Consider the following 15859-nt stretch of genomic DNA (forward strand, 5'->3'; position numbering starts at 1 on the left):
TTATATGTTATTAGTGTAGACGTAGTGGTGGTCTGGGCGTTTAAACAGCTGAACTTAGAGGCAGGCCATTATTTTAAAAAAACCTCCTTTTTGACTTTTTTTTGATAATGGACATTTTCCCTGCTTCTACTTTCAACGTTTAAGGCCTTAGGCCAAAAGGGGACTTAGATGTTTTTTTTTTATTATCCCCCCCCTCTCTCTCTCTATATATATATATATATTTTTTTTAAATCCTAACTAAGGGGACTCTGCTCTGTTTGTTATTCTCTCAAAATTTATCTATTGGATAAAACTCAGCAAGGTACTTCATTCATCTGATGACTTTGAGGGTTTTTTTTTTTAGGGTGGGGAGGTTGCACCAAGGAGTTAGAACCATTGTTGGATAATATGTACTTGAAACAAGGTTGGAAAATTAGGATAACAACAACTAAATCACTCAGAATCTGGCTTGCTGTTGTCTGCTTTGATTTTCGCTCCTATTTATAAATAACCCTGTCTCTTTTTCTTTGTTTAGAAATGAATATTTTTCAATCGTTTCAGGACCTAGATACTGAACACAATCATAAACCTTCCCACATGTATAAAATGAGCTCTTTCTCCGAGTCCATTCATCTTCCAACTAGCTTTTTAATCATACTTTGCATAGATCAGCCTGTCAGCATGGGTTTCTCATGAGGGTCAGCAGAACGATATGCTAGTATCCCTGTTGGTAAATGAAGGTGTGGGTAATGGAAGATTGGCATTCAAAAACTTATGAACAATATTTAAAAAAATAAATTTGCAAACAAATCATTATATAAAAAGTCTCCTTGTGTTTTGTTTTTTGTTTAGTAATTGGGAATCTGAATGATTATAAAAAAAAAAAAAAAAAACCCTTCCAAAATGACTTGCTAATAAAGCACTATATTAAGTTAAACCTTGTCTCATTGCTCAAAGAAAACCTCCGGGAGGGCCCCTTTCCCACCGGACTATGATCAAAATAGTATAAAACAAAATGAGTTGTCTCCAGTTTTCATTTGTTCCTCTTATATGCTGGCAGTGGCTTCGTCTTTTCGGGAATATGGTTTAGGTATGTTTGAATGTCTCTCTATAAGAATTACACAGTGGCATTCATTGCTTGTAACCTCTTTCAGTCCTGTGGCTTTTTAGACTATTACCTGGGTTGGAAGAAATATTTAAAGACTCCTTGCTTGCCAGTTCAGTAGTCCCTGTTCAGCTGTATTGCATCCTCTAATGCCCAGCAAAGCATTCCCTTCTTCCCTCAACAAGAAAACAGCATGGAATTAAAGAATATAGAATTAAAGTCAAATGAAGGGGAGGGGGGAGGGGGGTTGCTATTGAGTGTTTGACCAAACAGCAGTGAACTTATATTGAGTTTAGGGCTTTCTAGATACTAAAATAATGTGCTGTATTGGGTTAAGAGCATGGCAGAAATTGTGTACAAGACAAAACCAGATCAGTGCCAAAATCTGCAGACTTTAAACATATCTAAGTTTATATTTGTCCTATGCCTGTCATACAAATACCCATGCACATGTCTGATTGTATATTTGTAACATTAAAATCGATCTGTTCAGCTGTCTATTAAGCTCATTTTTATACGGAGTTAATGAAACCTGCATGACATAGGAAGAGGCTGTTAGCCTATTTCCAGATTGACAGAAAGAGATTTCTTTGCAATTTTGAGTTCTCTTACCTGAGATTAAGTGCAGGAGTTTCCAAATACTGAAATCCAGCATTAAGAATCCAAATGCAGTACTTGAGATTTGTTAACGTGTTCTCCTGTTATTTTTAATCCTTCCCAACTTGTGGACACAACAATCGAGGGAGCCCTTTATCCTTGCTCCAGGCTGTGGAATCCAGCATCCTCTACGAACCGGACCCAAATCCGAGGACCACACCGACCCGAATTAGAAAGCAAGAAAAGGTTTCCCAGGGTATGCAGGCTCCAGCTTCAGATGATAGGTGCTTGTGAGAAAACACCGGAGCTCTCCCCTGCCTCGCTGCTTTGTGAGTGCCTCCACGGTATAGTTAACTTCACTCCTAAGGAAGCCTGCATAATTTGCTAGCAATTTGCTTATGCATAAGGGCTGTCAGACATCTCTCCGTTTGCTGAGGTGGATGCTGTCAGCATCTCTCCAGCCTGTTTCTCCTAGCTGGATTTCATCAGAAACAGCCAACACCACCGTTCTGCATTCAAGCAGTCATTGTAGGATAAATGCCAATAACCGTGAAGATGTTGGCTGTGCGGGTGTAGATGTGTGTGTGTGTGTGTGTGTAGGGGGAGGAGGAAGAAAGAGGAATGGGAAGGTTTATCTGGTGGCTATTGCCACAACAGCTAAAAGAGTAGGATCACATCAGCAGCTATAATCGCTCTGATGCTTTATTCATGCACAGCATATTTAATTCTGCATATCTGACACACATTGCTCAAAGGTATTTCTGATTTTGAGATCTATTTACTGACCTCTGTTAAAAGTAGCCATTTAACATAAGAACAGCCATACTGAGTCAGGCCAACGGTCCATCTAGCCCAGTTTCCTGTTTCCAACAGTGGCTGATCCAGGTCACAGTACTTGGCAGAAACTCAAATCGTAGCAATGTTCCATGCTGCTGATCCAAGACAAGCAGTGGCTTCCCATGTGTCTGTCTTAGAGCGTTGTGCAGGGACAGAAATCCCACCCATCCCCGCCTGTCCTCACCAGAATCCCCTCCGTCCTCGCCCATCCCCATGAGGAATCCCCCCCCCCCTAAAAGTTGCTTGTCCCCATAGCGCATTGCATTTCATTCATTAATTCTCAATAAAGAGTCTAAAGACTACCAGGCACGCTCAGCTCTTTCTTCGGCTCCAGTATCCACCTGTCCTAACTTTATATGTTAATTACCTGAACCAAGGAAAACAGCAGCACAAACACAGAAGAAACTGTGGAATTGATGATCCTGATGAAATCTTTATTTGAAAAAGGTGCGGATGAATAAAAAAATAAAACATAATATGAAAATATAAAACACAGTAAAAAAAAAATATTCATCAGGATTATTCAAGTCCACAGTTTCTTTTGTGTTTAAGTTAATTACCTGACTGCTGGTGCTGAAGCGTTTATGAAGCACTTCTTCCTGCCCGCTGTGCTCACTGCTGCTAACACTGGCTGCCTCTCTGATTTTCCAAATCCTCCTCGGCTCAGGTCTCAATCGAGTCACTCAATTCCTTCTTCTCCTTCGGGTTAGTAGAGTCTCACAGTCGCCAGTATCGGGGCCTTCGGGGTGCTTGGGTGGCTCACTAAATGCACCCTGTCTTCCCGCTCTAGCCTTGCATGTGAACCTGCCAACCAATCAGCAAGCAAGGTTCTCAGTGTGTGTACGTGCTGAGCTCACTGCTCAGCATGGCTGTTCCCGCCATGGCGCCAGACCGGTCTCATCATAAAGTTTCAATTATATTGCTGTAATTTAGGTAGGCCTCAGGAACCTTGTTTCCATCCCCGTGGGAGATGCGTTGGCCGGGGGGGGGGGGGGGTTTCCCCATGGGAGTTCCATTGATATGGGGTGATCCTTGAGGGGTCACCACAGAACCGGCGGGATTCCCGTAAACCCCGTTCCCTTACAGACCTCTAGTCTGTCTCAATACTAGACTCCTATCCAATAGCAAGGTCCTCTAGGACCTTATCCAAATCTTTCTTAAATCCAGCTATACTAACCACATCCTCTGGCAATGAGTTTCATAACTAAACTATTCTTTGAGTAAAAAAATATTTCCTACTACTGTACTTGTTTTAAAAGTATTTCCACTACTATTTATCATTTCTATAGTGCTGAAAGAATGTTATAATGCCTCTGTATCGCTCAGTGATGTGACCTCACCTTGAGTATTGTGTTCAGTTCTGGTCTCCTTATTTCAAAAAAGATACAGTATAGCAGCACTAGAAAAGGTTCAAGGAAGAGCAACCAAGATGATAAAGGAGTTGGAACTCCTCTCGTATGAGGAAAGACTAGAGAGGTTAGGGTCTTTAGCTTGGAAAAGAGATGGCTGAGGGCACATATAATTGAAGTCTACCAAATGCTGAGTGGTGTAGAATGGGTACAAGTGGATCGATTTTTTTAATGCATCAAGATTTACAAAGACTAGGGGACACTCAATGAAGTTACAGGGTAATACTTCTAAAACCAATAGGACATATTTTTTTCACTCAGAGAATAATTAAACTCTGGAATGTGTTGCCAGAGGATGTGGTAAGAGTGGTTAATGTAGCTGGTTTTAAAAAAGGTTTGGACAAGTTCCTGGAGGAAAAGTCCATAAACTGCTGTTGAGATAGACATGGGAAAAGCCACTGCTTGCCCTGGATTGGTGGCATGGAATGCTGCTACTATTTGGGTTTTTGCCAGGTACTGGTGACCTGGATTGGCCTCCATGAAGACGGGATACTGGGCTAGATGGACTATTAGTCTGATCCAGTAAGGCTATTCTTATGTAATTTCATTTACTGTCCACTGGTTTTTGTATTTTTTGAAAAAGTGAAAAATTGATTCACTCAAACCCGTTCTACACCACTCAAGATATATAGATCTTAATCATTTTCCCTCTCAACTGGCTCTTTTCCAAGCTGAAGAGCCCCAACCTCTTTAGTCTTTCCTCATACAAGAAGAGTTCCATCCCCTTTATCATTTTGATCATTTTTCTTAGAATCTTTTCTAATTTCATTATGGGGCTGATTTTCAAAAAAGAAAAATATCTAAAAGGTGGAATACAATGGCAAATGGGCATTTTTCTCACCAAACCCTCCCAATTTGATATTTTCAAAACCCATTTTGTAGCCATATTTCTATGGTGGTTGTCTGCTGTGTGCCTAAATTTGAAGGGGATATGTTAGAAGCATGGTTTGGGTGGGATAAGGGCAGGCTTGTGATTTGGACAACATTTTGTATTAATTGAACATTTTGGAAAATGTCCAGGGCACAATTTGAATGTCTGGGGCTAGACTTATTTTAACAACATAAAAGTACTGAAAAGGTGCCCAAACTGACTAGATGACCACTGAATGGATGAAGGCATGACCCCCCTCCGCCCACACTCCTCCAGTGGTCATTGACCACCCCTTCTTCTGGTTTGCTGAAAATCAGCACTGACCACCCACATTATTTGGGTAGTATGGGGCAGTTTGTAGGCTTTGTCTCATTAATCCATGCTTATGTAAACAGTAGTGTTGTAAGGGGGGGGGAGGAGCAGACCGCTCCGGGTGCAGTTTTTTTGGGGGGTGCCAGCGCTCCTCTTCCTATTCAACTAATGGGTGGGGTGACCAACCCAGCACCAGTGCTGGCTTACTCCCATGAAAAGGCAGCATTAGGAACTTATGGTCCCTTACCAAAAGAGCTGACCAGGTCAGTAGCCATAGTCAGGAGTTAGTTGGCTACTCCCCAGGCAGTGAAATTGGGCAAGTCAGGGACTGGTTACCTAGCCACACACAAAGGAGACCTCAGGAAAGGTTTATTTCTGAGCCAAGAGGTTTACTGCTTTTGAAGAGAAGCCTGTTATTTTGAGGCAGTCCCTTAAAAAGCAGTATGGAGGAAGCCATGCTCCGCAGCTTAGACAATCAGTTCCCCTCCTCCACTCCAGGTGCAGTGGGCATGGCTATTCCAAGCATAAAATGCAGGACTTGGAACAGCTAGAGATGGAGCAGGAGCAAGAGAAGAAGCCTCAGGAGCAGTGCTGGAGGCAGCAGAAGGAGCTGGTAGAAAAGACCAAGGGAGCAAAGCATTGCCTTGTTGAGCCATGGTTGGGCCAAGAGATGGACATGCTTGAGGAGGGACTGGCTTCATCCCAAACCTCCAGGGAAGCTATGGATATCATCTGTGGGCCAGAGAAGGTCAATTACCTTCCTGAAGCTATGGAGGTGGGTCCCTGAAAGGTTAAACCTTTGAACTGTTTTGGATTGTTTGGGTTTTTTTTCCCTTTGTTGCCTGTTATGTTTAAACTGGGGCTGGGAAGCAGAAGCTTCTATAGGAGGAAGCAGGAATCTGACTTTGGGGAGTTTTATTTCTTTTCCCCTATCAGTGTTTTGGAGGGTTTTTTTTTTCTTTTTGGCTGTGAAGCTTTTTTCCTACTGCTCAGCTCAACAGTAATTGCAGCTAGTTGTGGACTATTGGGAGTGTGTTCCTGGGGAGAAGGCCCAAGAGCCCTAGAAGTCAGACCAAGGGGATTGGCATTTATTTTGAGGGTGGTTTGTGGGTTGGGTTTTTTTTTTTGTTTTGTTTTTTATAAATGCTAATTTGTGAATTTTTTCTCCTTTGTGCAAGTAAGACCATTCTTACCACTTCAACCAGGAGAAAAAGGAACAACCTTCCTTGCTTTGAAGCACTTACCAGCATAAAGCCATTACAGGACCTGATTAAACCTGTGAGACCACCTGCAGTACAAGCCATTGCAAACAGCTACAACTCAGTGGTGCAGTTTATGGTGTATCATCTTCCTGTTTGGCATTGCATGTTTCTCTGTAAAGTTCTTTTTTGATTTGATTTGGTGTGGATTGCCTTTGTGTTTTACAGTTGCCAGCCTGACTATTTTGCTTTAAGCCCAGTGAAAGGGCTAAATAAAGACTACTTTTTCTTTTCACTACTTGTTTTGTATGGTGATGTTTATGGCTACTACAGCCAGCATACTGGCTGATCCTGGGCAAGCTCCCGGGCCAGTGCTCCCTCCTAAAGGTTACCCTAATTCCAGGGGAACACGCCAGGAATCCAAATCTAGTCCCCACCAGTGCCCTCTGCTATTCTGATTAGAGGCCTGGTGGGCGACAGTGGTGTAGTCGACCACAGAGACAGGGACTAGGGGCCATATTCCACTCTAACTACTTATGGTGAAATATGTGAGTCTTCCCCTTAGACCCCTGGCCTTCCTCAACTCTCATATCTGAGTTGAGTTGACCTTTTCCAGGAGCTAAGGAACTGCTGGGGTGGCCTCTTGACTTAAAGATGGCATCTTAGGAGGATCCTTAGGTAATTGTGGGGCTCCTTGAAAGTTTTCAAGTGAAGGGTCAGGCCTAACTTCCCTCTTCCTAACTGGGACCATACTCCCTTATCAGGAAGTGATGTCAGAAGGGAGCCAAGCCTAGTGTGTGTAGCAAGTTGAAGATGCTGTTTGTGCCAGTGAATATTTCAAGAGGTACGAGGGGGGGGGGGGGGCAAGAGAAAGAGAGGTGCTGGCACCCCACCAAAAAAACAGCATTCAGGGTGGTCCACTCCCCCCTTACTTACACCACTGTATACATAAGCATGGATTAATGAGACAAAGCCAACAAACTGCCCCACACTACCCAAATAGTGGGTGATCAGTGCTGATTTTCAGCAGCACCACCCAGTTAAGTGCTTGCCACAAGTGATTTAACAGAACAGAAAAACCTCTCCTGCCAAGTTCAATCACTTTGAATATCGACCTCTTTATTATGGGTTTATTCCTGAGCTTCGTTTTGACTTGCTTGCCTGAGCAACATTTTATATCAAACTTGGCAAAGCTTATGATTTTTCCTGTTTTCTCAGTTTGGATCTGCTTTTCATTTATGAAAGATGTTCAGCTATAATAGCTTCGTTTTGGCCTTCATTCTACCTTTTTTAATTTGTGTTAAGACATCTGATCTTTCAATATGGTATTTTTAAACACTGTTTATGCCTGATATAAATTCTTAACCTTTGCAGCTGCTCCTTTTATTTATTTTAAACCATTTTCCTAATTTTATCATAGACTCTGTCTTTAAAGTTAAATGTTAACACAATAGTTTTCTTTAGTATCTTTCCTCCAATTAAACAAAAAGTTCTTATTTGGAGGGCTGACCCCCCCCCCCCCCCCCTAGCAGTAGCAGTGTGATACTACCACTAGGGGTCATGGGCACCATTTTTGTTACCAGGCCTGAATAAGGTGGGAGTGGAGGGCTCTGCTCCAAATCTCCTTTACTTGACTATCAGGATCTTTGCTGTGATTGGAAATTTCAAGAAAGAATGCCGTCGTTGAACTGCATGTGGGGATTAGATGAGGGATGGTCAGGGGGAGGGGTCACTTCAAGGTGAGGGATCAGCTCTATGGAGGCTCAGGGGAATTGTGATCGTGAGAGACCTCTTTCAGAGCAGGGCTGATGAGGATAGTGACTTTTTCAGGAGTTTACTACTACTACATATCATTTCTATATATAGCATTACTAGACATATGCACCGCTGTACATTAAACATTCAAGAGATAGATCCTGCTCAGTAGAGCTTACAGTCTAATTAAAATAGACAAACAGGATAAGTAGGAGGTTTCTCAGAAAGGGAATGATAAAACAGACATGGGTGCTTCACAAGCAAATGGGAGTTAGGCGTTAAAAGCAAACTCAAAAAAGTGGACTTTTAGCCTAGATTTGAAAACTACCAGAGGCGGAGCTTGATGCACAGACTCAGGCAGTCTGTTCCAGGCATAAGGTGCAGCAAGAGAGAAGGATGAGTAGGGTACAGATAAGAGAGACTTACCTGATGAGCGGAGTTCCTGAGGAAGAATACACTTACCCCAACATATTCGCGGTTTGTGGTCCGCGGTTTCAGTTATTTGCGTGTTTTTGATCGAAGACTCCGCCCCCAAATTTACATCACAGGAAATTGCTGCTTCCGGCATTGCACAAAAAAAAATCACTGCTTCCAGCTGCACTTTCTTCACTGGAAGAGGTCAGGTTATTCGCGGTTTTGTATCTTTTTTTTGTGTGTGCTTTTTTTTTTTACAGAAAAACCGTGAACAACATACGAAAAGTTATTTGTGGTCTTTCTCTATTCGCTGCCTTGCCATTACCCTATCACCGCGAATGTGGAGGGGGAAGTATTTAGGGAGAGATAAGAGAGGATTTCTAAGGGTTTCTGATGGGGATTGTATCTTCTTCAGGGGTCTAATAGAGGAAAGATAATCACAGCAGGTAGCTCATACCACATTTTACTGCTACTTGTCCTACACTTATTTATTGGGTAGAGCAGGTGTAACTCCTGACATTTATCTGTCAAGACAGACATATAAATTGCATAGCATGCTCCTTTCTTTCTGAAAATTGTGTTTTACATATGTATGTCAACACAAAAAAAATAAAATTGTCACTCCAGTGTGAAAATACACCATCTATGCCACAGTAAATATAATGCTTAAGCGAAAGAAAAGCCTCAGATCAATGGAGAGGTGTACCGACACTCTTCCACCCAGACATCACAGGCACAAACTTTCACAAAAGTTAAATACTGACAGGTAGGAGCATAAAAATAGCCAAGAATAAATCGTGGAAAAACCACTGATTACAAACACAGGCCAACAATCGTTTTGTGGCAGTGGTTAAAAGCAGCAGAGTAGATCTGCGAATCGATAGCCTGGAGTGTTTGGCCCTGAAGCAGTGGTTATTGGCCACGAAACGATCGTCGGCCTGTGTTTGTAATCAGTGGATTTTCCACGATTTATTCTTGGCTATTTTTATGTTCCTCCTGCCAGTATTTAACTTTTGTGAAAGTTTTTGCCTGTGATGTCTGGGTGGAAGAGTGTCGGTATACCTCTCCATTGATCTGAGGCTTTTCTTTCGCTTAAGCATTATACTTACTATGGCACAGTGTCACAAACCCAGCACTGCAGCTAGGCTTGCTCCAGTTAAAAGACAAAAAAAACATAACCTTGAAGAGAGCTGATCAATGCAGCAGTTCTTCTATCAGTAGACAACAAGACTCTGTCCCTAATGAGAGTGCCCAAGAGCAGAAGCCCTGGGAGGAGGGGGAGCAGGATGAGAACACTCACTTCTCTAAGCCTAGAGTAGCTCCCAGTAAAGCACAATCTAGGAGACAGGCTCCTAGCCCTTTTAGCACTCACCTGCTGAAGTTAATTGAGCAGCAGGAGAAGACTAAGCAAAAGCTTGCCCATCTCCCACTCAGGTTGGGGCGTGGCTTTCTGAGAGCCAGACAAACTGAGCAGAGAAAGCTTAGGAGAGGCAGTCCTGATCCAGCAGAGGAGGGAGACACATGGCCAGGTGCTCCAGAGGACAACCAGGGGAATGAGATTGAGATGAGAGATCTGGATGATTCCCCACTGGCAAGCCAACCAGATTGCTTACAGACAGAGGAAGCCATGGACATTGCTTTGGAACCTGAGGAAGTCTGCATGAAGGAAAGTTGAGTTTTTTTTCTCTTTTTGAACTGCATTATGTTTGATGAATGTAGGGACTGTTGCTGGCTGTGTGTGTGTGTGAGATTCGCTAAGTTCACCACGGAGAACCTCTACCCATGAAAAGGGGCACTCCATTGACATCATTAGCTTTCTTGACCTGACTGAGCATAAAACTTCCACAGATACGACCCGTTGGGAACATGTTCCCTGGTCGGATCACCTCCTAGGCTCTTTCTGCCTCCCTGTCTTCATGTCAGCCCTTGATACCACAACCCGTGCCACAAACTCCATCACCTACCGCAAAAAGATCTCAAATGAACTATTCTGGTCCCAGTTTCTCAACAAACTCCCTCCCCTTCCCACTCACACGAACCCTGACTCAATCTGGCACAACTGGGTGACTCTTTCCGAATCCACGTACCGTGCCCTTGCCCCTCTAACCACTAAACCCATCTCCTATTCTCACAAGGCTCCCTGGTACCTCCCTTACCACAGAGAATTAAAACAGAAATGTTGGGCCCTGGAACGGAGATGGAAAAAATCAAAATCCCCCCTAGATAAGCAATCCTGGAGAGAAAACATCAAATCCTACAACTCCGTACTAAAAAAAGCTAGGAAGAATTACTATGGAGACAAAATCTCCAGGTCAAAAAACCAAAACAGTACACTGTTCCACATCTGGCGGAACCTAACTTCTAAAAATGACTCCGCCCCCTCCCCCCCTCCCATCTCCAAATGACCTAGCCAAAATTTTCAACGAGAAGATCACTACCATAAAGAGCTCGTTTCCCTCAGCTATCTCTTACAACTCTCTCCCCCCGAAAGACTCCGACGCTATCCCTGCCGACAGATCATGGACTACATTCGAACTTGTATCCGAGACCCAGATCTCTAAACTTTGCCTCAAACTTAAATCCTGCAAGTGCATCCTAGATCCCTTCCCATCCTACCTTTACGAAAAAATCCCTACACAGGCCATCTCTTCCCTTACTAACCTCATAAACAAAGTCGTACTATCGGGCCTGTTCTCCACCGAAATGGGACACATTGCCTTATCCCCTCTTCTGAAAAAACCCGATCTTGACCCTTCCTCACCATCGAACTATCGCCCCATAGCAAACATCCCTCTTTTAACAAAACTTCTAGAGGCCATAGTCACCACTCAGCTCTCCTCTTACCTAGAGAGATTCTCCATTCTCCAACACTACCAATACGGATTTAGGCCCAATTTCAGCACCGAGTCCCTCCTAGTTTCCCTAATCTCAAAGGTGCAACAACTACACGCCCGAAACAAATTTGCTGTTCTCCTACAGTTTGATCTCTCCGCGGCTTTTGACGTCGTGCATCACGACATACTAATCTACCAACTTTCCGAGATTGGGATAGACTCTTCTGTCCTAAAGTGGTTCTCAAACTTTCTTCGCGATCGTTCCTACATTGTCAACACAAACGGCTCCAAATCCATTTCATGGACACCATCCTGTGGTGTTCCACAGGGCTCTCCCCTATCCCCTATTCTCTTCAACATATATATGACCTCCCTGAAGCTCCTTAAACTATCCCCCCTTGAAACAATTTACACATATGCAGACGATATCCTCATCTTCCTCGAAACAGATCCAAACCTTACAAACCTCCAAGAGAACATCACATCATGCATAATGAGACTTCATGCCTGGTCCCTCTCAGTACAGATGAAATTAAATGAATCAAAAACAAAATTACTCTGGCTCGGCCCAAAATTAGCTCACCTGCCCGCCCTTTTCACCCTACCCACAGGCCCTGCTCTACACCTTGAGTTCTCAAGCAAGGTCCTTGGCATCACTATCGACTCCTCCCTTTCCCTCAACGATCACCTGAATTCCCTGGCAAAATCTTGTTTTTTCAGCCTCCACATGCTGAGGAAAGTTAGATCCTATTTTCACCAAAAGCATTTCACCGTCCTTGTACAATCCATCATCCTATCCAAACTCGATTATTGTAACGCCATCTACTTAGGCCTAACGAAAAAAAGTCTTCGCAGACTCCAGCTTATCCAGAACACTGCGGCTAAGCTGATTTTTGCTAAATGCAAATATGACCACGTCTCCCCTCTACTTACCAATCTTCACTGGCTCCCAGTACTTTCCAGAATTCATTTCAAATGCTCCTGCCTGGCTTTCAAGATCATTCACGGCATCCTTCCGCCCCTAATCCCTCTATCCTTCCTCGCCCCGACACCAACTACCATCAGATTGCCCACAGACATAAACTATCCTTCCCCTCTCTACACGGCATCCTCCACGCAGGTAAACTGGATCCCTCCTCTCCAAAATCACCGGCCTCTGGAACGACCTCACTGTCCCGCTGCGGAACCTGGACTCCCTCCAACTATTCAGAAAACCACTGAAAACCTGGCTTTTCTCTAGCATATAATAATCTCTTCTCCTGATTACATCCTCTCTTTTTATGCTTTGTAAACTCTTTCTCTTCTCTCTTCCCATATTTTTTAAACTCTGTAAACCGTGTCGAACTCCACTTCAGTGGAGAAGATGCGGTATATAAACCTAAGGCTTAGTTTAGTTTAGAACCTCTACCTTGTTGAAAGGACTGTGAACTGTGTTTTTTTTCCCTTTTGCTGGGGAGAGTTTAGCCGCTGATTGTTTCAATGGGAGTTGTGGGGCTGAATCCACAGAAGATCCTAAGGGTTAGGATTGTGGGGCCATTTTCTGGCAATTTTGTTTAGTGGATTCAACAACTCCCCACCTCCGCCAGCTTGCTTGAGTTGGTAGGGGAAGCTTGTTTAAACCCAGGCAGGCACAGTGTGCTTTTCAGGACAAATTGACTGTTATAACCAGTGCAAACTTACCAATTATTGTCTTTCCTGTTGGTGTGGAAGAAACTGGTGAGAGACTGATAAATACTTACCCTGAGGAAAGGGTTTGTCCAGCCTTGTGCTAACTTAGTAGACAAGCCAGCTGAACTGTTTGTGTTTGTTTTTACTTTTGGTTTTGAATTTTGAACGTTGGCTACATTAATGGACACAACTTCATTGTTGAATAAAGCCTTATTATTTTTGGAGAACTAGGCTGTTCTGGCTTTATTTTTCCTGACATTATTATAACCAGCAGGGCCTTCACGCTGAAGGCACGCCAAAGCTTGTATTGTTGCACACTGCCCGGTAGCTTTCCAGAATCCAGTACCGGGACTGTGACAACAGATGGTGTATTTTCACACTGAAGTGACAATTTTGTTTTTTTGTGTTGACTATATTTCCCTCCAGCCCTCCTTTTTGTCATTGTTGTTTACATATGTATGTTACATATGCATGTAAGTATTGGGTTTTATATCTGTATATCACAGATAGGGCTAGTAAAATAAGGGCCATTGCACCACCTCTCAACCAATTTGACCTGCCAGATGTGGATTGGAAAGTTCCATTCACGGAATTAGAAAGAAGCAGAGAGATTGTGGATGCCTTTCAAAATGCTTTCCTCAGGTAAATGGTGACAGAACCCTCAAGCGAAGAAGTGATGCTGGATCTGAAGCTCACAAAAGGAGAAAATGTATCTAGTGTCCAAGTTGATGCCCACCTGGGCAGTAGTGATCATCAAACAATATGGTTTGATATAACAGCTAAAGTGGAGGGTGGCTATAAAGAAACTCTAAAGTCCTGGATTTCAAACATATGGACTTTAGCAAAATGAGGGATTATCTGAAGAAAGAGCTGAGAGGATAGGAGGATATAAGAGAAGTGGAAGAACAATGGTCCAAGCTGAATGGAGCAATAAACATGGCCACCGACCTTTATGTGAGGAAACTAAACAAAAGCATGAGAAAAAGGAAACTGATATGGTTTTCCAAAGAAGTGACGGAGAAAATAAGGGCACAAAAATTGGCATTTGTGAAATACAAAAAAATCCAACTCAAGAAGAGGAGCAGAGAAAGTAATACCACATGAAATTGAAAGAAGCCAAGAGAGAATTATGTCTGGCGAAAGCGGAAGAACAAATGGCTGGAAATGTAAAAAAGGGGAACAAAATGTTTTTCAGGTATATTAATGAAAGGAGGAAGGCCAAAGATGGAATTGTGAGGCTGAAAGAAGCTACAAACTGCTATGTGGAGACTGATGAGGAAAAAGCTAACTTGCTAAAGAAATACTTCTGCTCTGTGTTCACAGAAGAAAATCCTGGAGAAGGACTACAATTGGCTGGCAAAGTTACTCATGAGAATTGAGTAAATATTGCACCATTTACTCAAGAAAGTAATACTTGAAAAACTGGAAGTTGGACAAAGCCATGGGACCGGATGACATCTATCCTAAGATATTGAGGGAGCTCAGAAAGGTTCTTGTGGGTCCTCTTAAAGATTTGTTCAATAACTCATTGGAGACAGGAGAGGTTCTGTGAGATTGGAGAAGAGTGGATGTGGTCTCTCTTTACAAAAGTGGTCGTACAGATGAAGCGGGAAACTGCAGGCCAGTAAGTCTCACTTTGATTTGTTGGAAAAATAATGGAAGTGTTGCTGAAGGAGAGGATAGTGAATTTCCTAGAATCTAATGGGTTACAAGATCTGAAGCAACATGCCTTTAATAAAGATAAATCATTAAACAAATCTGATTGAATTCTTTGACTGGGTGACCAGAGAATTGGATTGAGGTTGTGAGCTAGTTGTAATTTACTTATATTTCAGCAAAGCCTTTGTCACGGTTCCTCTTGAATAAACTTGACAGGCAAAATTTAGGATCCAAAGTGGTGAACTGGATTAGAAACTGGTTGATGGACAGAAGCCAGAGGGTGATGGTTGATGGAGTTTTCTTGGAGGAAGGAAATTTGAATAGTGGAGTGCCACAAGAATCAGATGGGGGCCGATTCTGTTCAATATATTTGTGAGCCACTGCTGATTATTTACAGCTTATAACAGACTGTGAGAATCCAGCAACTTGTATCATGTAGGTACATGTCTGACAAATATCTGATACCAACCATCTATCTGCAGGGGGCTTACTGTAGACAGCTTGAGCTGGAGAAGAAGGATACAATCCATCATCAAGTAACTCCACCGTGAAGGATATTACTGGCCGTTAAGATGAGAGAAATACTTTTATACAGAAAGGGTGGTGGATGCATGGAACAGTCTCCCAGAAGAGGTGGTGGAGACAGAGACTGTGACTGAATTCAAAAGGGCCTAGGATAGGCACGTGGGATCTCTCAGAGAGAGAGAAAGAGATGATGGTTACTGTGGATGGGCAGACTAGATGGGCCATTTGGCCTTTATCTGCCATCATGTTTCTATGTTTAGATTCCAAGGTACATGGAGCCCGATAGTCAAAAAGCTAGCCAGCAGATCAGTGAGAAAAATGGCAATTAAGTGGTTATAACTGCCAAGAACAAACCTGGGCGATGGACAACTGGATATTTGAGGAACTCATCTTCCTCAAGCCAGCTATGAGTGGAGGCATGCCACGGCATGTTTACAAGCTTGGCAGCTAAAGCTAATATTCAGCGCAGCTTGTCTGGCTAGCATTTGTTATATAGCCACCTATATTTAGAACTATTTTTCCGGTGGCTACACCTTTTCCAGTTTTGAATATTTGTCCCAATTCTTAGCGGTTAAACCAGGCAACAGTTATTTGAAACTACCATAATTGACATTTCAATCTTCTCTCACCTACTTTAATGTTATGTTATACATTTTGCCATTATGTCTCTTTCTCTTTCAGTAAACTTTCAAACA

The 15859-nt window shown here is 42.9% G+C and overlaps 1 protein-coding gene and 1 long non-coding RNA gene across 3 annotated transcripts in view; one reads left to right on the plus strand and one right to left on the minus strand.

The window, feature by feature from the left end:
* The window catches only part of TMEM121 (transmembrane protein 121), a 397349-nt gene extending 395160 nt beyond the window's left edge, over nucleotides 1-2189 (minus strand). For both annotated transcript variants that reach the window (XM_033953464.1, XM_033953463.1), the window contains exon 1: nucleotides 1697-2189. The gene's annotated coding sequence lies outside the window, so the exon portion shown is untranslated. The remainder of the gene's footprint in view (nucleotides 1-1696) is intronic.
* Nucleotides 1-15859, plus strand: part of LOC117364341 — a 186436-nt gene that overhangs the window by 91177 nt on the left and 79400 nt on the right. The window lies entirely within an intron of this gene.

Source organism: Geotrypetes seraphini, chromosome 7 (genome assembly GCF_902459505.1).
Source record: "Geotrypetes seraphini chromosome 7, aGeoSer1.1, whole genome shotgun sequence".
NCBI classification, from domain to species: Eukaryota; Metazoa; Chordata; class Amphibia; order Gymnophiona; family Dermophiidae; genus Geotrypetes; species Geotrypetes seraphini.